Below are 25,946 nucleotides of genomic sequence, written 5' to 3'. Positions count from 1 at the left end.
GATGGAATGCAGTACTGAAGTCCAACCTTGTACCCAAAGCCTCATGTAACTCCTTCAAGAACCGAGAAGTAAATCTAGGATATTTGTCTGATATGATAGAAACTAGTACTCTGTGCATTCTCACAATCTCAGCCACATACAACTTGGCCAATCTCTACAATGAATAATCAGTGCAGACCGGAATAAAGTGGGCAGATTTAGTCAATTGGTCTACAATAACCCATACCGAGTCCTTCTTAGTCAGTGTTAAGGGTAGCCCACTTACAAAATCCATTGTTACCCTCTCCCATTTCCAGAGTGGAATCTTTACTAGCTGCAGTAACCCAAAAGGCAGTTGATGCTCAGCCTTAACTTGCTGGCATATCAAGCACTTACCCATGAACTCAGTAACCTCGCGCTTAAGCCCTGGCCACCAGTATAGCTCACCAAGATCTCGATATAACTTATTTTCACTAGGATGCATAGCATACGGACGCATGCGCTTCTTGCAGTATAGATTGTCTTAAATCAGAATCCTTTAGTATACAAATTCTCCCACGAAAACATAGCACTCCCTTACTATTCAGCCTAAAATATGCAGTCTCACCATTCTCAACCAATCGGAAAGGAGGAACCAATGATTCATCCAACAACTATTTCTCCCTAATTTGACCCGTCCAGGTTAGTCTCACATGAAGCTCAGCCAACAAGCTACCATCATCAAACAGGCTAAGACGAGCAAACATTGCTCTCAAATCAGATACAACCCTACGACTCAGTGCGCCAACTACCACGTTAGCCTTACTAGGGTGGTACTAAATTGAACAATGATAATCCTTAAGCAACTCTATCCACCTTCATTGCCTAAGGTTCAACTCCTTTTGAGTGAGGAGGTACTTGAGGCTTTTATTATCTGTGTAAATAATACTCTTCTCACCCATAAGTAATGCTTCCAAATCTTCAGTACAAAAACCACCATAGCTAACTCCAAGTCTTGAGTGTGGTAATTCACCTCGTGAGGTTAAGCTGACGAGATGCATAAGCAACCACCTTACCCTCTTGCATCAACACACAACCCAATCTAATGTGCGACGCATCATTGTAGACAGTGAATTCTTTCCCAGACTTTGGCTGTATTAAAATAGGGGCCTCAATTAGATCTTTCTTCAGTTTCTCAAAAATCTCTTGCTGCTTATCAGTCCAATTAAACGGTACCCCTTTACATAGTAACTTAATTAGAGGTGCAGCAATCAGTGAAAACCCCTCAAAAAAATGTCTATAATACCCTGCCAGACCTAGAAAGCTTTGAATCTTGGATATCATCTTTGGTGGTTTCCAATCCACTACGACTTCAATTTTTTGAAGATCAACCCTAATCTCCTTGTAGACACCACGTGACCAAGAAATGTCACTTCTCGCAGCTAGAACTCACACTTGCTGAACTTTACATAAAGTTGTTTTTCCATCAGAATTTGCAAAACGATTCAAAGATGTGCATCATGATCCTCTTCGGTTCTTGAATACACCAGGATGTCGTCTATAAACACAACTACGAACCGATCTAGGTAGGGCTAAAATACTCGATTCATCAAATTTATGAAAGCCGCTGGTGCATTTGTCAACCCAAACGGCATCACTAAAAACTCATAGTGGCTATTACGAGTTCTAAACGCAGTCTTATACACATCAGCCTCCTTAACCTTTAGCTGATGGTACCCCGATCGAAGATCTATCTTGGAGAAAATCATAGCTCCTCGCAGCTGGTCAAAAGATCATCTATCCTCGGTAAAGGGAACTTGTTCTTGATAGTCAATTTGTTCAGTTAACGATAATCGATGCACATGCACATGGTTCAATCCTTCTTCTTTACAAACAACACTGGTGCTCCTCATGGAGACACACTTGGTCTAATAAATCCTCGATCCAGTAGCTCTTGAATTTGAGCCTTTAACTCCACCAACTCCTTCGGTGCCATTCTATAAGGGGCGATGGACACCGGAGCTGTCCCAGGTAATAGCTCAATGCCGAATTCAACCTCACGGTTTGGAGGCAACCTAGGAAGCTCTTTAGGAAATTCATCCAGAAGCTCCTTAACAGTTCTAACATCTCCAACAAAAGAACCTTTGGAACTAAAAATGCTAACATAAGCTAGAAATGTCTCGCAACCCTTGCGAACCAGGTTTTCGGCCCTTAACGTGAAAATCACGTTAGACAGATAATCTTTTCACTCCCCTATCGCAGTCACCTCCTCATCCTCCATTGACTTCAACACCATACGCTTAGCAGTACAATCTAATTTTACACGGTGTTTCACTAGCCAATCCATGCCCAATATAATATCAAATTCCCCAAACGGTAGTTCCATCAAATTCGCCAAAAGGACAACCCCTTGAACCTCTAGGGGCACGTCTCTGAACAACTTATTCACTCCAACTAACTGTCCTAGTTGACTCAACACAGTCATCTTACTAACAGTATTTTCAAACTGAATACCCAACATCTCAGACACAGTGTATGCAACATACGAATGTATAGATCCAATATCAATTAAAGTAGTGAATGGTACATTATAAATCAGGAACGTACCAGTTATGACGTCAGGAGCGTCACCATCCTCTCAGAGAGGAATAGAATAGTCCATGGCTGGCTGTCTCGCCTCAGTGTTACCAGCACCTCTGCCTGGTACTCCACAACCTCGTCCCAAACCATGTCTACCCCTGGCCAGTCCACAGCCTCTCGGTGGCTGCTGACCATCTCTCCCTAGCTGAACTTGGCCCTGACCTGTATCTTGCATCTGCATAGGCCTCTGAGTACAGTTTTTAACCTGATGATCCATGAATCCACACCGAAAACACGCCCCAGTTCGTTTCCAACTCTCACCCTGATTAGCTCTTCCACAATCAACGCAAGGCTGCAGTCTTGCAGCAATAATAGGAACCGCTTGTACTGACCCATCAAATCTGGCCGTCTTCATAGGCCTTCCAGATGAACCTGAGGGTCCAAAATCCTTCTTATTTCTTCCCCTATCTTTTTCACGGTTTTGGCTCTCGGAGCGCTTACATCCTCAGCAATTTTTGCTTTCTGAACAAGGGTAGCAAAATCTCGCTCCCTTTGCAGAGCTATCAACACATGTAATTTATTCCAGAGGCCATCCTCGAACCGCACACTATGCTCATACTTAGTTGCGACTATCCTGCTAGCATACCGACTCAACTGCAGAAACTCTGCCTTATACACTGCCGCAGTCTTATTCCCCTTGGTCAAGTTCAGAAATTCATTCCTTCAAGCATCCACATCACTTGCGCCTACATACTTCCCTAAAAAAAATGCTTTGAAGAAATCCCATGTCAAACAGTCGGCCTGTGTACCTTCTCTCACGGTGAGCCACTATTGGTAGGCCTCATCTTGCTGTAAAGACACTATTCTTTTTAATTTTTGCTCCACAGAATAGTCAAGATTTTCTATTATCCGCTCAGTAGCCTCCAAAAAATACTATGCAACATTTAGGGCTACACCAAAAACACCCCTGAAGATCTCCGCTCTGTTAGACCTGAGTCACTTAGAAATTGACCCTCGGTCCACTGATCCAGTACTCGCTCCAACAACCCTTTCAAGAACACGTAGCATTGCTTGGGATAGAGCATCATCCCCAGCTGCTCGATCATGAGACCCTGTCTCAATTACTGGTGAGGCTAGTGCCTCCCTAGCAGGCATGTGACCCGATGCTGAAGACCCAGCTCTAACACTACCCCAGCCTCTACCACAGCTTCGTGTTCCCCTTCCGCGAGTACCTCTTGTGCTCATTTCGATATCGAATTATCTACTTTAAAATCTTATGAATTAGTTTATAATTTCAGTAATTATTAACAATGCGTTATGAACAATAGTAATTATAGTTTGTTTCTGCAGAACAGAATCTTCCTACAGTTTTTCACTCTTCTATAGTCTCAGTTTACTCTAACTACAGAGTTTTAGTTTAGTTCTACTACCTATAGTAATCCTTCACTAATACATTTCAGTCTATAACAATAAACAGTGTCAGAAAACTTACAGATTTGGTGTCCGAGACTCGATGTGCCACATTTCCAAATCACAAGGCTTAAAAATAAAAGTTTCAAAATATCCATTCCACAATAGAGTTTTAGAACCTAGCTCTGATACCACTAAATGCAACATCCCAAACCCGGCCTAGACACTATGGTTGAATCTGGCGTGTCACATCAAAGTATTTTTCAAAAATTGACCTCTTCAGTAAAAATTTGTTCTGAGTTTAAAACCTTTTTATCATTATTTAATAAAAGTTCCTGTCAAAATGTTTACCTTATTAACCCTCAGTGTTATATTAAATCGATTGACAATCACGAAAGCTTTATTCGCATGTTTTAGAAAACAGTAGTTTTTTTAAAAACTCATCTCTACCTGGTCTAGCAGTTTAAAAATATATAATCCAAAGCCCAATTAATAATTGAAACCCACAAATGGCCTTATTACAAAAGTAAAATCCCAAATATAAAATCTTTAAGTAAGTAAATACATAAATAAAACGTTCGCGAATGTATGGCCACCTCCGAGTCCCTCGCAGCTTCAAATCGTCTAAGGCTGGAGATTACCTTTACAATTAAAAAGAAAGTGAGTTTGCAAAAAACTCAGTGTGTAATCCCCTATCAGTAAACAATGCATGCAGTAACAGTCTAAGCCTGTTCCCTATTCAGTGATCAATAAAATCTGGGCCTTTGCTCTATACAGTAATAATACAATTTAGGCCTTAGCCCTATACAGTAACAGTATAATGCAATAGTGCATCCCACCCAATCTAGCCAGCATACCACCTGTACCAACCAACATACCATGGGGATATAAATCGACCCACCCACGCAACATACCAATATCGTAGCAATGCTGCTAATAACAGCAAAAGTGGCAAAGCCACCAGAGCACTAATTACGTGGCAAAGCCACTAACACAGTACTTCCTCCAAATCAGAAACCCAACCCCATATAGTATATCGTGTCATAAACATTACGTTTATACATTATGTCATACTCAAACCAGTCATGTAAATGTCACACACACGTCAATTAACCTACCCCTAGGGGTACAATGGTCATTTCGTCCATTAGGGGTAAAATAGTAATTTTACCCTTCAGGGGTATTTTTGTCATTTAACTAATTTTGGGGTCTCAGTATAGATAACGACCCTTCAAAAGGTCTACAATCATCTTTAACGACTCAGATAACCCATATGACCAAAATAGTAAAAATGGGCCCAAGTGGGCCCTCACGCCCATGCGACCCATTTAACCCAAATTCGGTCGCAGCTATGCAATCTTCTTAGTCTACTCATATATTTATCACTTACCGTAAACTTTATCTGTGTGGGGCCCACGAGCCCATTGGGCCCACACGGTCTATCTCAGCCCAACGATGCCTATAACAGCCCAGGCCCACAAGAACGCTCGTAGCGACATCTACAGTCTGTCGTCCATGATTTGCGACCTTGATTTACGACTCGGGCATTGCACACTCGTGAGGCCTCAAATGCTAAAGTTTCAACTTTTCGACCTTTGCCGATTCAAAGTAACATAATGGTGTGAATACACACCTTTATCCAATGTTTTGATAGTAGCAAGATTTGTTGTACGATTACACACCTACTTAGCAAGACAAATGAAGAATCCCACGTATACCAAACCTACACTCAGCCAGACCTTCAGTTAATTGATTGACGATTCGAGTTAACCACATCATAACATTTAGCCCAAAATTACACCATCTTACCTTGATTGAGTGAGGGTGGCTTAATCCTCTAAGATCGCTAACCCAAAATTGATCACACGCTTTGTCGAGAATCTGAATTACAAACAGATCTTGTTAGATAGGATCAACCACTATCCCATTAACACAAAGACCACATTCAGCTTAACCCCAGACAATGAGGTAGCATTACCTTAATTGAATACTTGAGGAAAAAGGCTGTGGTTGCTTCAAAACCAGTTGTACACCACTGCTCCTTAAAGAAACCCTAGAAATAAGGAAGGAATCATAAATCGATACCCAAAGAACAAAAGGAAAAGCATTCGGCTTATATGAATGCAAGGAAGCATAACCTCAACCCTTACCGATTGTCAGAAAATCTTATGAAAACCTTAATAGTGTAACAATAGAAGAACAGAAGAGTATTTAGCCAATCCCCAAATAATAGAGTAACCAAAAATGGTTAGTCACAAAGATGGAGGGTATTCTGCCTAAAAAAATATGAGTATATCGAAAGAAAATAGAAAAAGGGAAAGGAGCAATTAGATGAAGAGAGGATTCGGCTAGAAAAGAAACCAAGAGAAAATCAAATAAAGACGAAAGAATGAAACTGTATTTGGTTAAGAATGAATAAAAAGTAGAAGAGGGTTGTTAAGTTCGAAAAGGGATGTTAAGTTTGGCCAAGAACAAGAGGAATATCGAGAGTAGAAGAGAAGTGATTGAAGAGGGAAAGAAAGACTAATGTAGTTCGACTATGGTTGTGAGAGACGAAGAACAAAGTTAGTCCAAACAAGAAACAAAATACCAATTCGTCACCACCTAAAGAAAAGAGAAAACTCCCCAAAGAGTCGAATACACATCCCCAAAGAGTCTCAAATTCGGCCAACACAAACCCACCCACACTCCACGATTTTCACCCTTTTATCTCTCCACTATCCATTCCATAAATCACTCCAACCTCCCATTCAAATTCAAATCAAATTCCTATGACCAACTCAACCACAGAGTTCCTACAGAGGCTACATTAATCATCTGTCGAGTCGAAGGATTTAGGCCATTATGGAACATTTGAACCTGTAGCCAAAGCGGTAATCCATGGTAAGGGCACCTTCTCAAAAGGTCCTTGTATCTCTACCATGTATCGTGGAGTGTTTCTAAATCCATCTGCACAAAATAAGAGATATCATTATGTAATTTGGCTGTTTTAGCCGGTGGAAAATATTTAAGTAAAAACTTTTCGGTTATTTGTTCCCAAGTAGTAATTGACCGTCGTGGTAACGAGTTCAACCTCTGTTTAGCTTTGTTCCTTAATGAAAAGGGAAACAACCGAAGACATATGGCATCATCAAAAATGCCATTGATTTTAAATGTATCGCGTAGTTCCAAAAAGTTTGCCAAGTGAGCGTTGGGATCTTCATCCTGCAAACCATCAAACTGAACAAATTATTGTATCATTTCAATAGTGTTAGGTTTTAGTTCAAAATTATTCGCAGCAATAGTAGGCCTAACTATACTTGACTCAATTCCTGTTAAAGTAGGTTTAGCATAATCATACATAGTATGAGGAGCAGGATTCTAATTTGCTAGTTCAGCGGGTATCGCAGGAGGCAGCTGATGGTCTTGATTTTCAGCCATCTCCTCGGTCGTAGTTGAGATATCGTCCTCTTGCTCTTCCTCTATGTATCTTAGGCTTCGCCTTATTTCTCTTCGGTTTCTGCGAGCTGTGCGATCGATTCCTTCGTCAAAAAGTAGTGGTCCTGTCGGGTTTCTTCTAGTCATAATCTATAAAAACCTGCCAAGAGAAAGAAAAAGTAAATTAATAAATAAAAATAAAAATAAAATAAAATTAACTTGAAAGAAAAATAAATGGCTAAAGTAATAAAAAATGAGTGTCCCTAATATCTTAGTTCCCTGGAAACGGCGCCAAAAACTTGATAAGTGATTTTGTGTAATAAATTTTATAAATTTATAATTAATCGTTCTTGAAACTAACTATTATCACGATGAAGGCAAGTGTACCTATCGAACAATAGTATAGTTTTAGCGAGACCGGATTGTCTAACCCAAAGGAACTAAAAGAACTAGTAATGACTGTTTTTCTATTATCTAGCCTAAGAATAATGGGGTTTGTTTTAACTAACTAGTTAACTAAACTAAGAATTCACAGGAAATAGAATTGCGGAATTACTTTTGGAAAAACGATTGAATTAAGACAATACCTAAGGAAAAATCCACCTAAACTTCACTTGTTATTTGACTCTGAATTGGACGATTTATTCATTTGACTTGATCCGTAGAAATCCCTAAGTTATATTATTATCTCTCTCGAGACTAACAACATCTAGCCCTAGGTTGAATAATTGAAATCTCTTTCTAATTAACTTCCTAGGGTTCCATTAACTCAATCTATGGATCCCCTTATTAGGTTTCACCTTAATCCGACAAAATCTTGTCACCCTATCTCTAGGCGCGCAATCAACTCCGCTTAATTATGAAAATTGTACTCTTAGACAGGGTCTATTCCTTCTCTGAATAAGAGCTTAACTTGAATCAATATCCTGGAATATCAAAACAAGAATTAAGAGCACATAATTAAGAACAAGTCAAATATTTATCATGCAATTTAGAAAATAATAAAAAGATTCGTCTTAGGTTTCATTCCCCTTAGGTATTTAGGGGATTTAGTTCATAACTAAAAAGGAAAACATCTCAGAAGAATAATGAATACAACACATAAAGAAAACCCAAAACTCCTGAAGGGAAATTGAGGAGAGATCTTCAGTTTTGATGATGAATCCAGCTTCTGAGATGGATCAATCAACTTCCTTCGAGTAATTCCTTCCTTCCTTCCTATGTCTCCCTTTTTCCTCTTCCTTTAGGGTGTATTTATAGCTTTAGAATGCCTAAAAGCCCTCAAAATTAGCCTTTTCCGAATTGGACTGAACTTGGGCTCAGTAGGGACATGCCCATGTGCGATTACTTCAGGCTGTGCTCGAGCCTGTTAGAATGGCACGGACGTGTGTTCTACCCGTGTAAGTCGTGCTTCGATTCTGTCAAATTGACACGGCTGTGTCGTCTACCCGTGTGAGGAAGTCCAGGCCGTGTTGATTTCGTACGTTGGCCTATTTTCTCCGTTTTTGGCCCGTTTCTCGTTCCTTTCGCTCTCCTATGCTCTCCTATGCCCGTGTGAGGAGCATCAAATTCACCAATTCTAAGGAAAAATCATCCATAAAATGTGTTAAGCAATGGGTTAAAATATGTATAATTACGGTTTATCAAATACCCCCACACTTAAGCATTTGCTTGTCCTCAAGCAAAATTCTCAACTCATAATCAAAATAAATTCTTCTCAACTTATAATTTCTATCGATAATATCTCAAAGTGATCCATAAGTAATCACACATTGGGAATTCAACTAAAAGAACATCAAAGTTTCATACATTCCAAGTTGGGCATTTTATCATGAAAACATAGGTGTCTCCCCACATTTAAGTAATTACCTTTGATTCAAAATATCACGAAGTTTCACATCCTCACTAAAGATTCACTCAAATCACTCGAGGTGTTTAACGACAATAAAATGAAGCACTCAATAGTAAATAATGAAGAGTCATTACCATAGGCTTGCATGAAAATCAAATCTCCTCCGCAATAAATTGAGATGAAACATCAATCAAAAGGTCTTTAGAGGGTTGTAACATGGCTTTGGTTAAGGGTATGGTCACAAGCTGAAAGAAAGGGTTAGAATCGAGATTGAATTGAAAAATTGCCTAACTAGAAAAATGACCAGTCATCAATTGCGTACAACAGAGCTTTTTCTCAGAATATCGAATTTAACTTCTTTAGCTTAAAAGATCACTATTACTAATATGTATACATTTTTTTAAGAACAAGTCAAATTACAAAAAAGAATAAAACATAGCTAAGCAATTATTTCAACTCAAATCTTGACAAAAATAGGGATCAAATTAATTTAAGGGATTTCAACAATAATGAGTTATGGGTTAATATCGAAGGTAAATTAATGAATTGGTTGTTAGGCTCAAGGGGGTTCACCAAGGGTTAATTGTGAAGGTAGGCTTTTATGGAGTGAGTGGGTTAAACCTAAGTGCCTTTATCATTTTGACATATCAAATCAAATGGTGTGGTCTTGACATGCATAATCAAGCAAGTTCTAGAATAGCAATTCAATACTGACGCACTCATAATGAAAGTGAGTATGAAAGAAATAATAGATGCTCTAAAGGCTCAAGATCTTACAAAAATTATGGCTTTTTGATGTTTAAACTTGTGAATTCCAACTCAAGATAATACCTAAACTTGGGGAAACAACCTAAAAGTTTTTAATTCTTCGAATATCAACTTATCATGCTTGATTCCCTAGTGTCTTAAAGTTTAAAACCCTCAATGCATAAATGCCTATGTTTTAATTCAAGATATATCAATAAAAGTCATAAATCAATCAAAATTTATCCTAAACATGATATGAGAGCTTTTCAAGAGAACAAGGCAATCATTCAGGGATTTTTTTTATAGTGAAATGAATATCTCCCCCACACTTAAGATGTACATTGCCCTCAGTGTACAAATATATATATAGAAAAGAATTAAAAAAATAAGTTAGGGAGAGAAGTGAAACTTCCTAAGTGATGAATGAATTTCCTTGAACTGGAGTTTTAGAGAATAATCGACGTGAGGGTGGAGGAGGATACTCCGGCGGTGGTAGAGGCTCATTAGTCCATAAATCCTGTGCCAAAAGAATATTATATCTGGTGGTAGCTATGGTCGTGGTCGAGCAGGACATGGTAGTCGTGGAGAACCTTTCCCAGTGGAGTTTCAAGTTCCTAAGTAATGGTGAGCTTTGCAGCTCTTTATAACTGTGATAAAATCAGGAACTTTTTAGGGAATACTAGGAAGAATAATTACTCATAAAGAATAAACTGATATTTGTTTATAAAACCTAAAATAGAAACAAAAAGGAAATAACATTTAAAAGTTAAAGGTGAAATTAATAAAAAATAAAAATAAAAATAAAAATAAAATAAAATAAAATAAAACATCATCATCACCGGATGGTTCGCAAGGTGTTGGTGGCGATAAGATGTGGAAGTGCTGACAAATCTGCTGCAGAGTAGCATCAATGTTATCAAATCGTTGAAAACACTGCTGCTCGAATCGAGTGAGGCACTCAGAGATGTTAGCGTATGAAGCCGCCGCATGAACTGGACGTTGGAAGTGTGGTGGTGGCTGAGACGGTGGGTCCTCGTGCTATGGAGGGACATCATCAGTAATGTCCTAGGGGCCTCCTCCTCGGTAGATTGGGCAAGACAATATTGAGAAGGGTAGGTTCCTCGGCGCTTTTTGACCATCCTCATACTTAGCGTGCTCGAGATGCCTTGTGAAGACATCTGGCCAATGAGGGTCAAGGATGATTCTTGGGCCGCGGTGTTGAGGAGCCCAAACTGTGGAGCCAACTGAGTAACATAGGGGCCAATGGAGATGACCCCCTTCCTATGCCTCTCCGTTTGGTTCTAAATGGCGAGGGCAGTAAAATAAGCCAGGTCTATGACGTGCCCATTCGGCATATACCATAGAAAGTAGGCATCATGAGTGTTGACGATGCTAGTGCTCTCTCACCTTCCTGTAATCTCACGAGCCAAAATGGCGTGTAGGTACCTCAGAGATAGAGGGAGAGCCGATGCCTTGGAGTGGCTAGGATTGTAGGTGGCTGAACCTGGTACTAGTGCGTCCCAGCACCGTAAAGGAGAATAATGGATGTGGCGGTTGAGAGCATGTAAGTCATTCTCCTCCTTGAACTCCCCCGTATATAAACCCAGTGCAGCACTGAATTTTGGGACGCTTAGCTAGTGGACTAATCCACCTAGGTGAAATTGGACCGTGTCAGGATCATCGTAGCTCGTCATCACGGTCTGAAGATGAAATGTGGAGCATAATTTTATCGTGAGCTTGAGATACATCGGCTCGATGATTCCAAAGAATAGCTCCCAAGGGTCGGTGGTTAGGAGGGTCCGAATCGCATTAGCCAACTGAACTTTTTCTATTGTAGCCCAGTCGATATAGCGGCCCGCAATTAAAGGTTGGGCCTGGAGTATTTGGAAAATTTCTTCTTGAACCCAATGGGGAATTACAAGAAAGGGTGACGAATTTCCGATGTAGGACCCGAGGAAGATGACGCTCCCTTCCTTTTCTTTGAAGCAGGGACATCGGTTTTCTTACCACATGAGGACGACATTGTATACCTGCAATATAAAAAAAATAATAATAGTAGGTAAACGAATTTGAAAAGGAAAAAGCCATGAATTTGAACTAACAATTTCAGCCAAAACTACTAATACTAACCAAACTGAACCAAAATAATCAATTTGATAGCATAATTTCATGACACTGGCATGGTAATAGCATGAGAATGAGCATTGATCGCGTGATTTTGTGATAGGGTTTAAATATTTATAATTACTCGTTCTTGAACTAACTATTATCACGATGTAGGCAAGTGTACCTATCGAACAGTAGTATAGTTTTAGCCAGGCCAAATTGTCGAACCCAAAGGAACTAAAAGTACTAGTAATTACTGTCTTTTTATTATCTAGCCTAAAAATAATGGGGTTTTTTTTTAATTAACTAATTATCTAAACTAAGAAGGCACAGAGAAAAGAATTGAGGAATTGCTTTTGGGAAAATCGATTGAATCAAGACAATACCTAAGGAAAAATCCATCTAGACTTTACTTGTTATTCTGGCTCCGAATCGGACGATTTATTCATTCAACTTGTTCTGTAGAGATCCCTAAGTTATGTTATTATCCTTATTCAAGACTAATAATGTCTAATCCCTAGATTGAATAACCGAGACTTTTCTCCAATTAACACTCTAGGGTTGCATTAACTCAATCTATGGATCCCCTTATTAGGTTTCACCCTAATCCATCAAAATCTTGTCACGCTATTTCTAGGCTCGCAATCAATCTTGTCACACTATTTCTAGGCTCGCAATCAACTCCGCTTAATTCTGGCAAATGTACTCTTAGACAGGGTCTATTCCTCCTCTGAATAAGAGCATGTCTTGAATCAGTATCCTGGGATATCAAAACAAGAATTAAGAACACATAATTAAGAACAAGTTAAATTTTTATCATACGATTTAGAAAATAATAACAAGATTCGTCTTAGGTTTCATTCCCCTTAGGTATTTAGGGTTTAGTTCATAACTAAATAAGAAAACATCTCAGAAGAATAAAAAATACAAAACATAAAGAAAACCCAAAACTCCTGAAGGGAAATTGAGCTGAGATCTTCAGTCTTGATCATGAATCCGGCTTCTAAGATGGATCAATCAGCTTCCTTGGAGTAATTCCTTACTCCCCCTTCTCCGTCTCCCTTTTCTTCATCCTCTAGGGTTTATTTATAGGCTTTGGAATGCCTTTCTTCCTCCCTAAGTATCCTTTTCCGTGTAAAATACAGCTTCTTGAAAAAGGGACACGCCTGTGTGCCACGGCCGTGTGACGTGATTGCCAGGCCATGTTCAATCCGTTAAATTGCACACGGCCGTGTGGGTCAATGGCCAGGCCATGTGAATTGTGAAAGCCTTGGTCGACATCCTCGAAAGACACGGGCGTGTGAGCTACCTGTGTGGCAAGGCTTAGGCCGTGTCATCTTCTCGATTTGGTTCATTTTGTCCCTTTTCGGCTCGTTTTTGGCTCCTTTTGACTCTTGGTGCTCTCCTGAGTACAAAACATGAAATAAGCGGACTAAGAGCACAAAAATCCACGAATCTAGTAATAAACATCCATAAATATGCTAAGTATTTGGGGGTAAAAATATGTATAATTTGGTGTTTATCAAATACCCCCACACTTAAGCATTTTCTTGCCCTCAAGAAAAACTCTCATTTACTGCTAGAATTCATTCCTTTCAATCACATAATCATTACTGATAATGTTACAAATTATTCCACGAAAAATCATACAGTGAGAATTCAACTATAGGGGCATTAAAAGCTTCAAACAATCTAAATCAAATATTTTGATAATCTTCTTCCTCTAAGTAATTAACTTTAGTCCTAAATATATAAGAGATGACATCCTCACTAAAGATTTACTCAAATCACTCAAAGTGTTTTAAGGTTCAAGATTATGCACTCGATTGTCTAACATGAGAAGTTATTACCATAGGCTTGCATGAAAATCAAATCTCCACCACTTGTAAATGATATGATGCACAAATCAAAAGGTCTTTGCATGGTTGTAACGGGGTTTAGGTTACGGGTATGGATACAAGCTGAAAAGAAAAAGGTTAGAATCAAGATAATTTCAATATATTACCCCACTATCAAAAACTTAATTACTAAATCACAAAAAAAATATCTAGAACTATATTACATGAGCTCTTTTTTTTTAATGACAACTTTAGCTTGCTGAGGATTTCAATAATAATACTAATTTTTTTTAAGAACAAGTTAAGTTAATACAACATAGAAATCATACTTCATGATTCAATAACAAAAAATGGTGAACATAGTGAGGTAACAATATTAAATTTAATCTCAATAAAAAAAAGTAAATTAAGTAAGAGGATTTCAACAATAATGGGTTAATGGGTTAATGATGAGGGTTAATCAATAAAAAAAGGTTAGTAGGCTCAAAGGGGTTCACTAAGGGTTTAATTATGTGGGAAGGCTTCTTATGGAGTAAGTGGGTTAAATCCTAAGTGTATTTATCATCCCAATATATCAAATCATACGTGTGATCTCGACATGTATAATCGAAGCAAGTTCTAGAATAATAGTTCAATGTTGACATACTCAAACTATAAAAGAAGTGAGCAAGAAAGAAAGCTATATGCTCAAAAGGCTCAAAAGTCTCACCAAAAATTTGGGTTTTTGATGTCATTCCTGTATACTTAAGATTTCAAGATAATACCTCAATTTAGGAAAATAATCTAAAAACTTTAATTTCTCAAAATATCAACTTATCATGCTCGATTCTCTAACGTTCTATAATCAAATAATCATGCATAATTCCCATGGTCTAATTCATGACATATCAACAACAATTATAGATCAATCAAAATTCATTCGATCAATATTATGAGAAAATCACTTAAGCAAAAGACCAAATTTAGGGATTTGAGAATAATGCAAAAAGTTAGGCATCATGTTCATGTTCACCCCCCACACTTAAGATGTACATTGCCCTCAATGTACAAAGATAGAATATTCAAAAAGAAAATCATAAGAGGTAAAGAGCTGAAACTCCCTGTTATATGGATGCAGAGCTTGATTCTGAGGCTGGGGTGTTTGGGGAAAGTGGTAGATGCCACTGTTCGTTGCTAGATGAAGAAATTGGGTTGTTGAACATGGCACTCGTGAGGTATTGTTCCCTATTTATTTCCTCATTCCGTAAGATATTCCTAGTAGCTTTGCTTGGAAGTCTATAGAATCATGAAGAGCTTTATTAAGAGTGGGTGTGGAAGAGAGCGTAGTAGGATTACTTCTTAGAAATACCAGAAAAATGAAGAAAGTAAAATTTACTAATATAGATATGTCTTTCAAAAGAAAATAATAAAATTGAAATGAAAATAAAAATAAAAATAAAAATAAAAATAAAAAGATAGGAGGATTCAATGATCCTCGTCAGTGGGGCCCTCAGTGGTGGCACTGGAGCGGCGATGTGAAAGTGCTGGCACAGCTACTGCATCATGGGCTGCATGTCATCCAACTATCTATCACGTCGCCGATCTCACTCGTGAATCATCTCGAACTGTATAGTGCAATACTGCTTGAAGTAAGTGAGTCGGTCAGAAAGGTGTGCCAATAAAGCAGCCGCATGAATTGGTTGCTCCCTAAGTGGCGTTGTAGAGGGCTCCTCGTGCTGTGGGGGGACATCATTAGGAACGTCCTGAAGATCCTCCTCGTCAATGGCATGAGTGAGACGGTACTGAGGAGGATCGGTCCCACGTTGGCGCTCGATCATCCTCATGTGTAACATAGTTGTGATGCCCTCTGGGGACATCTGACCCATCAGTGTAAGCGCTGATTGTTGGAACGCCGGTGCCTCCAAGGTGCAGCAGAAAAATAAAATAATTAAAACATTCCGGCGATTCAAACCAAGGATCTATGTGTAAGGAACGAATCGGGGTGATAAAAAGGGTTTCAAAATTACCGAAACTTCAATCTAAGTAGACAGCGATGCCTAGGCAACAGGAATGCTGAACCACTATTGAACCAAGCCGCAACCTTTTCCGATGTCAGCCTCTACGTAGTCCACCCGATTGACAATGAACGGTAGAAATCCCAGTAAACTATTTTCAGAGAGTATTTTGCTAAACGGCTGCTAGACCTCCTTACATATTTTCGGGCTAGTTTTTATATATCCTTTTTAGGGTTTTTACCCTTTCTATATATAACTCCCTCTTAATTGGTATATATTTATAACAAATTTTAATTCATTAAAATTAATCCGAACATAATAATTATCATTCAAATAAATATAATAATGTTTAACCGAAAATTTATAATTACATTAATTATAATAAAGATTTCAGTAAACTATATTTATTTAAACTTATATACGAACTAAATTCATATATCAATAAAATTATGTTCTGATTATGTGTACAACATCCTTGTACATATAGTATGTTCAACAATTTGATTGCTCAATTAAATTAATTCTATAATTAATTTAATTCATGTGACAACCAAGCAATATACCAACTATGTTTTACCTCGTTTATTTCAACCATAGGGTGTGACCCTATAGGTTCTTGTAACGTTAGCAGTAATATTAGAATGAGTCTAATGTTACAAACAATGAGTGGCATCTAGCAATGCATCAATGCTACCTAAGTTACAAGAAGTCATGATTCGACATAACCTTTTGTGATTAACTTTTCATGCATTAATCCTTAAGTCCTACATCTTTGGAATGGACACAAGTCATGGAATAGTCACACTTGCATAGTCCATCCCATGTTTCTTGATACCTTGAATAGACTATGATACACAAATAAGTATGACATCTCATATAAACTTATTTGAGCATGGCCATGCATTTCTAGCCTCACTCAATCAAGTGGCCTGAGATATTACTCCCATTATGTAGGAGGGACTTATCCTATATTGATCAACTATATCCCTTAACATAGATTGTGGTATATCCAACATCAGTCTTTATAGAACAACCAGTTACGGTATTTGTTTGACTGTATCAAAATATACAACTCACGATGTTGGGATAAAGATGATCTCAAGTATGAGGATCATATACATATTAATCACTATGAGTAATGTTGTCACAATTACATAATAATCCAAGAAACATACTCATAGCAGGTCAGTCCAATATGTTGTTCTCTAACACACATATTCATGCATTGATTCTGACACTCCATATCAATGATGACTCTTTATCATCAATCAACTACATGTTAGTCTTAATGCATTATTATTTTCCTAGCCAACAATAATACTTGACTAAGGATCTTTTAAGAATAATCATATTATTCTCAGGACATTATTATAAAACAGTTTATTTATGCACACAGAAAAGAAACTGAAATAATAATGGCAATGCCTTATATTAATAAACATGATAAACCAAGTATGTTATTACAACCATCTCGTGATTGATCTTTGGGCATACTCTTACACTGATGACTGGGCCACAGTGTTGAGGAGGTCAAAGTGTCTGGCGAGGCACGTCACGTAGGGGCTGATAGAGATTTCTCCCTTCCGATGTCGCTCGGTCTGATGGCGAATGGCGAAAGCGATGAAGTATGCCAAGTCAGTTACATGTGCATTCGCCATGCACAATAAATAGTAGGCATCGTGGGTGTTGACGACGCCGGTGCTCTCTCTCCTTCCGATCAAGGTGTGTGCCAATATGGCATGGAGATAGCATAGGGAAGGGCCGAGAGCTGAGGCCTTCGAGCGGCTGGGGTCGTAAGTGGAAGAGAGTGGTGCCAAAGCCTTCTAGCACAATGAGGGAGAAATATGGATATTGTGTGGTAGTACATTCATGTCCTCCTCCTCCATAAACTCATCGGTGTAAAGTCCCAGAGTGACTCCAAACTCTGGGACACTCATCTTGCAAACTAGACCGCCTAATCAAAATTGAATGGTGTCGGGGTCATTATTGTTCGTCATCACTACCTGTAGATGAAAAGTAGAGCATAATTATAAAGGTAGCTCTAAATAAGTGGGTTCGGTAATAGCGAAGAACCATTCCCATGGGTCTATGGAGAGGAAGGCGCGGATGGCATCAGCTAGCTGGACTTGCTCCATGGCAGCCCAATCGATGCAACGACCTGTAGTGAGGGGTCGCACACGTAGTATCTGAAACAGCTCCTCCTGCGAAGCTTGTGGAAACTTAATGAACAGTTGCCGAACTTCAGCTGTAGCACGTACCAAGGAAGAACTCGGTCCCCTACGTCTTTTTGAGGATGGGACTGCGGCCTTTTTGTCTCTCGATGATGACATAATGTATCTGAAAATGTATGATCATTGATATAATCTTATGACAGTAGTTCCAAGATGTGTTAACATTTAACAATATCAAGCGAAAGGTGAAAATTTTATATGAATATTCAGAAACATTTGCTGGAATCAAAGATGCATACAGCAGTTAAGCAAAAATCCTAAAAACAGTTCAAATATAGAAAATACTAAAGCAAATTCCTAAATTATTCAGAACAAATTGGTAAGAGTAATAATATCTGTGTAAGGCATAAAGAATACCAATGTAGCAACACAGATTGGAAAAACAAGGGTGAGAAAGTGAACCAAAAGCTACTATAGGGTGGTAAACGGGCGTGTTGCGTGGGGGTACAGCCGTGTGGAGGGAAAATGGAGGGAAAAAAAGATAGGAAAGTGAGGATTAACACAGGAGGAGTGGATTTTTGGATGGTTTGGGGGTTGGGGAAATGAGAATCTAGGGAATGGTGGCTGGAATAGGGATTAGGGGTGGAGAAAGGGAGATTTCGGCTAGGGTTTTGAAAAGGGGAAGAAGATGAGCAATGGTTTGCTTATATAGGAGAGGGCCACACGGCCTAGGGCCACGCCCGTATACTCTGAAGGTGAGCCTGTGTTTTTCAAATTTTGCGATTTAGGTCGTACCTGGCTACTATCCCACGCCCGTGTGTTAGGGTACCACGCCCGTGTATTGTTGTCCATGGCTTAATGGGTTATTTTGAGATCTAAAGTTATTGTTACCTATATAGTTGACTTGTTCCTCTTCGGTTGTAGGATTGAAGGATTTATATTCTGTATGCACACCTCCTCCACTTGAGTCACACCTCATTACTGGATGTACATGCTTAGAAACAAGTAAACCATCAATCTTTTTATTGAGAAGTTCTACCTGATTTGACAGCATAGTAACTGAGTCGACGTTATAAACGCCGGCTGTTTTTGTTGGCTTAGTCCTCATGACTTGCCACTGATAGTTATTCAGTGACATTTCTTCAATGAATTCATAAGCCTCTTCAGGTGTTTTATTGTTGATGGTTCCACCAGCAGCTGCGTCAACCATTTGCCGAGTCGAGGGATTCAAACCATTGTGAAATGTTTGTACTTGAAGCCAAAGCGGTAACCCATGGTGAGGGCATCGTATCAGTAAGTCCTTGTATCTCTCCCATGCAACATAAAGTGTTTCTAAATCCATCTGCACAAAAGAAGAGATATCATTACGAAATTTAGCCGTTTTAGCCAGCAGGAAATATTTTAGTAAGAAATTTTCAGTCATTTGTTCCCAAGTAGTAATTGACCCTCATGGTAACGAGTACAACTACTGTTTAGCTTTGTTCCTCAAGGAAAAATGAAATAACTGAAGACGAATGGCATCATCAGAAATGCCATTGATTTTAAATGTATTGCAAAATTCTAGAAAGTTTGCTAAGTGAACGTTGGGATCTTCATCTTGCAAACCATCAAACTGAACAAACTACTATATCATTTGAATTGTGTTAGGTTTCAGTTCAAAAGTATTTGCAGCTACAGCTGGTCTAACTATGCTACATTCAGTTCTTGTTAGAGAAGGTTTAGCATAATCATACATAGTACGTTGAGCAGGATTTTGATTAGCCGCAATTACGGGATGTAGCTGATTGCCTTGGTTTTCAGCCATCTCGTCGATTGGAGGTTGAGTATCGTCTTCTTGCTCGTTCTCTGTGTATCTTAAGCTGCGCCTTATTTCTCTTTGGTTTCTACGAACTGTGCGATCGATTTCTTCGTCAAAAAGTAATGGTCCCAACGGGTTTCTTCTAGTCATGAACTATAAAAACCTGCCAAGAGAAAGAAAAAGTAAATTAATTAGTAATAAAAAATAATAAAGTAAAATTAAATTGCAAGAAAAATAAATGGCTAAAGTAATAAAAATTTAGCGTTCCTAATATTTTAGTTCCCCAACAACGGTGCCAAAAACTTGATCGTGTGATTTCGTGATAGGTTTTTGCCAAATTCATTGTGTTGACTATGATGAAACCTTTTCTCCTGTAGCTATGTGTAAATCCATCAGGATCTTGCTCGCTATAGCTGCATTTCATGATTATGAAATCTGGCAGATGGATGTCAAAACAACTTTCCTTAATGGGAAACTTGAAGAGGATGTGTATATGACACAACTTGAAGGTTTTGTCGATCCAAAGGATGCTGGAAAGATATGTAAATTACAAAGATCCATTTATGGGTTAAAGCAAGCTTTTCAAAGTTGGAATCTTCGTTTTAACGATACAATCAAAGAGTTTGGTTTTATCAAAAATGAAGATGAGCCATGTGTTTATAAGAAAGTTAGTGGGAACACAATCACATTCTTGGTACTGTATGTGGATGACATACTTATCATGGGCAATGACATACCTACCTTACAATCTATTAAGACTTGGTTAGGAAGTTGTTTTTCTATGAAGGACTTGGGCGAAGCCACTTACATCTTAGGAGTCAAGATCTATAGAGATAGATCAAGACGACTACTAGGTCTAAGTCAAGGTACATATATAGGTAAAGTATTGAAAAGGTTCAATATGGAAGAATCTAAGAGAGGATTCCTACCTATGAGACATGGTATTTCACTCTCGAAGGAAATGTGTCCTTCAACTCCACAAGAGAGAGAACACATGAGTAAAATTCCATATGCTTTTGCCATTGGATCTATCGTGTATGCCATGTTATGTACCCGTCCAGATGTCTCATATGCCTTAAGTATGACGAGCAGGTACCAAGTAGATCCCGGTGAAGGTCACTGGACCATAGTCAAGAATATCCTTAAGTACTTAAGAAGAACTAAGGATAAGTTCCTAATATATGGAGGTGAGGAAGAGTTAAGTGTAAAAGGTTACACTGATGCCAGCTTCCAAACCGACAAGGATGATTCTCGTTCGCAATCAGGTTTTGTGTTTTGCCTTAATGGTGGTACTGTGAGCTGGAAGAGTTCAAAGCAAAGTACAGTAGCCGATTCTACAACAAAGGCTGAGTATATTGTAGCTAGTGAGGCAGCAAAAGAAGCGGTTTGGATCAAGAAGTTCATTACTGAACTAGGGGTTGTGCCTAGCAATCAAATGCTATAGAACTCCGATGTGATAACAATGGAGCCATTACACAAGCAAAAGAACCTAGATCTCACCAACGACCCAAACATATACTTAGGCGCTACCATCTTATTTGAAAGATTATCGATCGAGGGGATGTAGAGATATGCAGAGTACCTACAGATGATAACATTGCTGATCCCCTGACCAAGCCTCTGACACAGCAGAAGCATGATGGTCACACTAAGTCACTTGGTATTAGATATATAAGTGATTGGTCTTAGTGCTAGTGGGAGATTGTAAGAGTATGCCCAAAGATCAATCACGAGATGGCTGTAATAACATACTTGGTTTATCATGTTTATTAATATAAGGCGTTGCCATTATTATTTCAGTTTCTTTTCTGTGTGCATAAATAAATTGTTTTATAATAATGTCCTGAGAATAATATGATTATTCTTAAAATATCCTTAGTCAAGTATTATTGTTGGCTAGGACAATAATAATGCATTAAGACTAACATGTAGTTGATTGATGATAAAGAGTCATCATTGATATGGAGTGTCAGAATCAATGCATGAATATGTGTGTTAGAGAACAACATATTGGACTGACCCGCTATGAATATGTTTCTTAGATTATTATGTAATTGTCACAACATTACTCATAGTGATTAATATGTATATGATCCTCATACTTGAGATCATCTTTATCCCAACATTGTGAGTTGTATATTTTGATACAGTCAAACAAACACCGTAACTGGTTATTCTATAAAGACTAATGTTGGATATACCACAATCTATGTTAAGGGATATAGTTGATCAATATAGGATAAGTCCCTCCTACATAATGGGAGTAATATCTCAGGCCACTTGATTGAGTGAGGCTAGATGTAACACCCCAAACCTGAGACCGTCGCCGGAGTCGAACACGAGGTGTTAACAGACTTCAAACCACTTATTAGAAATTTCCCAGACAAGCTGCCAATCTGCATATGAGTCGTATTAAAAATCATATCTTGAGTTCTGAAACTTGAAATCCAGTTCCGTAAATTTTCCCCGGAACTAGACTCATATATCTATATGGTAGAATTTTTTAGAATTTTTGGCCTGGCCAATTGGTACAGTTTATTGGTTAAATTCGTCCCTGTTCCTGGGTTCGACTACTCTGACCCTTGTGCATTACGACTTAGATATCTCCCTTTACAGAGCTCCAATACTTATGCCGTTGGTTTCTAATGAAACTAGACTCAAAAAGGAATCTATACATATAAATCATGATTTCTAATTATCTCTGATTAATTTAGGGTGAATTTCTAAAGTCGGGACAGGGGATCCAGAAATCGCTCTGGCCCTGTTTCACAAGAGTTTAATTATCTCCTAACATACAGCTCATATGGTCATTTCGTTTCTTCTATATGAAAATAGACTCATCGAGCTTCGATTACGTAATTTATTCATTAATTAATTCCATTCCTACTATTTTGAGTGATTTTTCAATCTCACGTCACTGCTGCTGCCAGCATCTGTTACTAAAGCAACTATGCCTATTTCGTGATTTCTCCTTGATCTAACTAGTAATTCATCATACATATCACAAATTATGATCATGACTAGCCATGCCAAAGGCTGATCATTGTCAAACATCTCCCTACTACACTATTACCATATCATGAATTTTAACACCAAAAATAATCAACCATGACATATGGCATAATAATCGAATTACCAAGACTTGCGACCTAACATTATAGAACCAAATCCAACCAAACATTTATGCCATTTTCGCATGGCTAAAAGTTTACATACCAAATTTCAACAAAACATATTAGCCTATACATGCCGAAATGTTCTCCTAGACCGACTAAAAAGAAGATACCAAAAGTTGCTAGCCGGTGTGACGACTTCGATGACAGTCCCGAGCACGCAAAAAGACGAGTCCAAGAAACCTAAAGTAGGTGACAAGCAAACACCGAGTGAGTATATAACTCAGTAAGTCATAAGCATTACATTGCCGTTCAGTAATAATATATCATAAGAGAAAATAAATAATGCGGGATTAAAGTCCTCCATCCATACCCAAACTGTGCTATAATTCCTTAGGCATTTCGGTTCGATCTCATACCAAGCCCTACTTTGACATTTCATACATTACACCATATGACATTGGATGCATTTATCTTCAAGTATAATCACCACATAGGTTCAAGACTTACCAAGCTCAATCCCAAATATAAATAAAATGTTTATTCCTCATGAGCTCAAGGTGTTTACTCGTACCGCTGTCCATGATTGACTCGATAAGGCCGCACACTTAGAGCATGTATATTTATTAGAGAATGTATAATAAGCCCGCACACTTAGTGCTTAATAGTCGAACTCGCACACTTAGTGCTATATAATCAAACTCGCACACTTAGTGCTATACAATTTGAACCCGCACACTTAGTGCCAATCTCATGATCATAAATGTTTACACCCGCACACTTGGTGCCAAAACCAACAACTCAATACATCTCACCTCTTTTCTTTTTCATTCAATACTTTCATCAACCCATGCATACATATATATATATTTATCATTCCATTCAGCATCATTACATAGACGTTATGACCATTTAAATTAATACAAAATATATGCTTAATGACTTACCTTGTGTTGGGTAAGACGGTTCCAACTCGGCTACTCGATGATCTTTTCTTTGCCTTTGCTTGATTCTCCTCCTTTAACTCCTTGAGCTTAATCAATAAATCAACTAGTTTAACCACCTTGCTAAATATTTATAATCCAATTACACATGCATATGTTTGTTAGTATATTCGGCAACCATCCTCACTAATTACCCATTTAGTCGATTATACACATAATCAAAGGTAACCTCACGAATGGGCATACTTATGTATATATATATACACTTCCGAATAGGCATCACAATTAGATTTAACACCACCTTCATACTCAATTAGATGGCAGAATGTATGTACAATGTCAACTATAACATCATTTAAACATCTAATTTCATCTCATGAACACTTGATCGAATTTTCCTAATTTAGCATATTTTCACATCTATTTGTAACATCATGTAAATCCACATATAACTATATTTCTTAAGTTCCACATCTTAATGCCCATTATAGCCATTCTCATAGTCTAAATCTAAAAATTGGCACATCCACCTTTCAACCATGTTAACCGAATACTCATTCTCTTCTTAGTCTTAAATTCGGCACCTCCAACAAAGTGACTTAACAACTTCAACTTTCATGCTAACATAACAAGCAATTTAACACATACATATAACTAACATGTTCATAGCATCAAGGTATCAACTAAAATTTTTAAGCTTCTTAGTCAAAGCCTAACTCTCCGACAACCCCAAATCCAACCATGGGATAGATAGAATTTAGACTCATCACCCAAAGGTTGTGTAAACTTCCAAAAATATCATTGAACATACCTTGATCTAAAGGACCACATTGGCCGAATCTTGCTTCCTCTTCTTCCTCTAGTTACGACAATTGCAAAAGAAAGAAAACATGAACACTCCTTCTTCCCTCCTTATTAAGCATTCAAACTCCCTCATTTTCATGCCACAACATCAAACACTCCTCCTAGATACAAGCAATGGCCGAACTTCTTCAAATTTCTTTTTCCTTTTCTTTTTCTTGGTTTTTCGGCTAGGAGATGGCAAGTATGAACACCCCTTTTTTTTGGTTCACTTTCCTATTATTATTCCCATCATTTGTTAACTAAAAAAAACATATTAAATTAGAATGAGTGGCGCATCATCACTCCTTGGCCGGCCACCATGTATTTTATAGGTAATTTGACATGCAAAGCCATGCTTCCTCTCCCTATTATTAATTACTCCTTATAATTCATCTATCATCTTTTCTAACTTCGTCAACTAGGTCCTTTTCGAATTAAATCACATTCCTAAAGCTAATATTAAGCATTTAATTTCTCATATATTCACTGTCACACAAAAATTTATGTAATTAAAACACAAAAATAAATTTTTGGCTCGGTAATGTGGTCTCGAAACCACATTCCGACCAGGTCTAATTAGGGTTGTCACAACTCTCCCCCACATAAGAAATTTTCGTCCCCGAAAATCTTACCGGTAAATAATTTTGGATATCGATCCTTCATAGAGTCCTCAAGTTCCCAAGTGGCTTCTTCAATTCCGTGTTTATGCCACAACACCTTCACTAATGGGATTTTCTTATTTCGCAACTCTTTTACTTCACGCATCAAAAGGCGAACCGGTTCTTCTTCATAACTCAAGTTAGGCTAAATCTCGATCTCAGATGGAGTGATTACGTGCGACGGGTCGAACCTATATCGTCGAAGCATCGAGACATGGAAAACGTTGTGAATCTTTTCAAGCTCAGGGGGCAAAATTAATCGGTATGCAACTGGTCCAACTCGTTCGGATACTTCATACGGACCGATGAACCTCAGACTTAGTTTGCCCTTACGACCAAATCTAAGCACCTTCTTCCAGGGTGAAACTTTGAGAAATACTTTGTCTCCAACCTGATATTCAATGTCTTTTCTTTTCAAATCCGCATACGACTTTTGACGATCCGAAGCGGCTTTCAAACTTTCACGAATTACTCGAACTTTCTGCTCAGCATCCTTAATCAAATTAACCCCAAAAA

At 38.2% G+C, this 25,946-nt stretch overlaps 2 non-coding genes across 2 annotated transcripts; both read left to right on the top strand.

Annotated features, from left to right (window-relative positions):
* Positions 1-6,823: 6,823 nt before the first annotated feature.
* Positions 6,824-6,929, top strand: LOC121203795 (small nucleolar RNA R71). Its single transcript, XR_005898732.1, has one exon. It is a non-coding gene; the product is annotated as a small nucleolar RNA R71 (small nucleolar RNA).
* Positions 6,930-19,341: 12,412 nt separating this feature from the next.
* Positions 19,342-19,448, top strand: LOC121204008 (small nucleolar RNA R71). Its single transcript, XR_005898936.1, has one exon. It is a non-coding gene; the product is annotated as a small nucleolar RNA R71 (small nucleolar RNA).
* Positions 19,449-25,946: the final 6,498 nt, after the last annotated feature.

This window comes from Gossypium hirsutum, chromosome A07 (genome assembly GCF_007990345.1).
Source record: "Gossypium hirsutum isolate 1008001.06 chromosome A07, Gossypium_hirsutum_v2.1, whole genome shotgun sequence".
In the NCBI taxonomy this organism is placed as follows: domain Eukaryota; kingdom Viridiplantae; phylum Streptophyta; class Magnoliopsida; order Malvales; family Malvaceae; genus Gossypium; species Gossypium hirsutum.
This window is presented reverse-complemented; position numbering and strand designations above follow the sequence as displayed.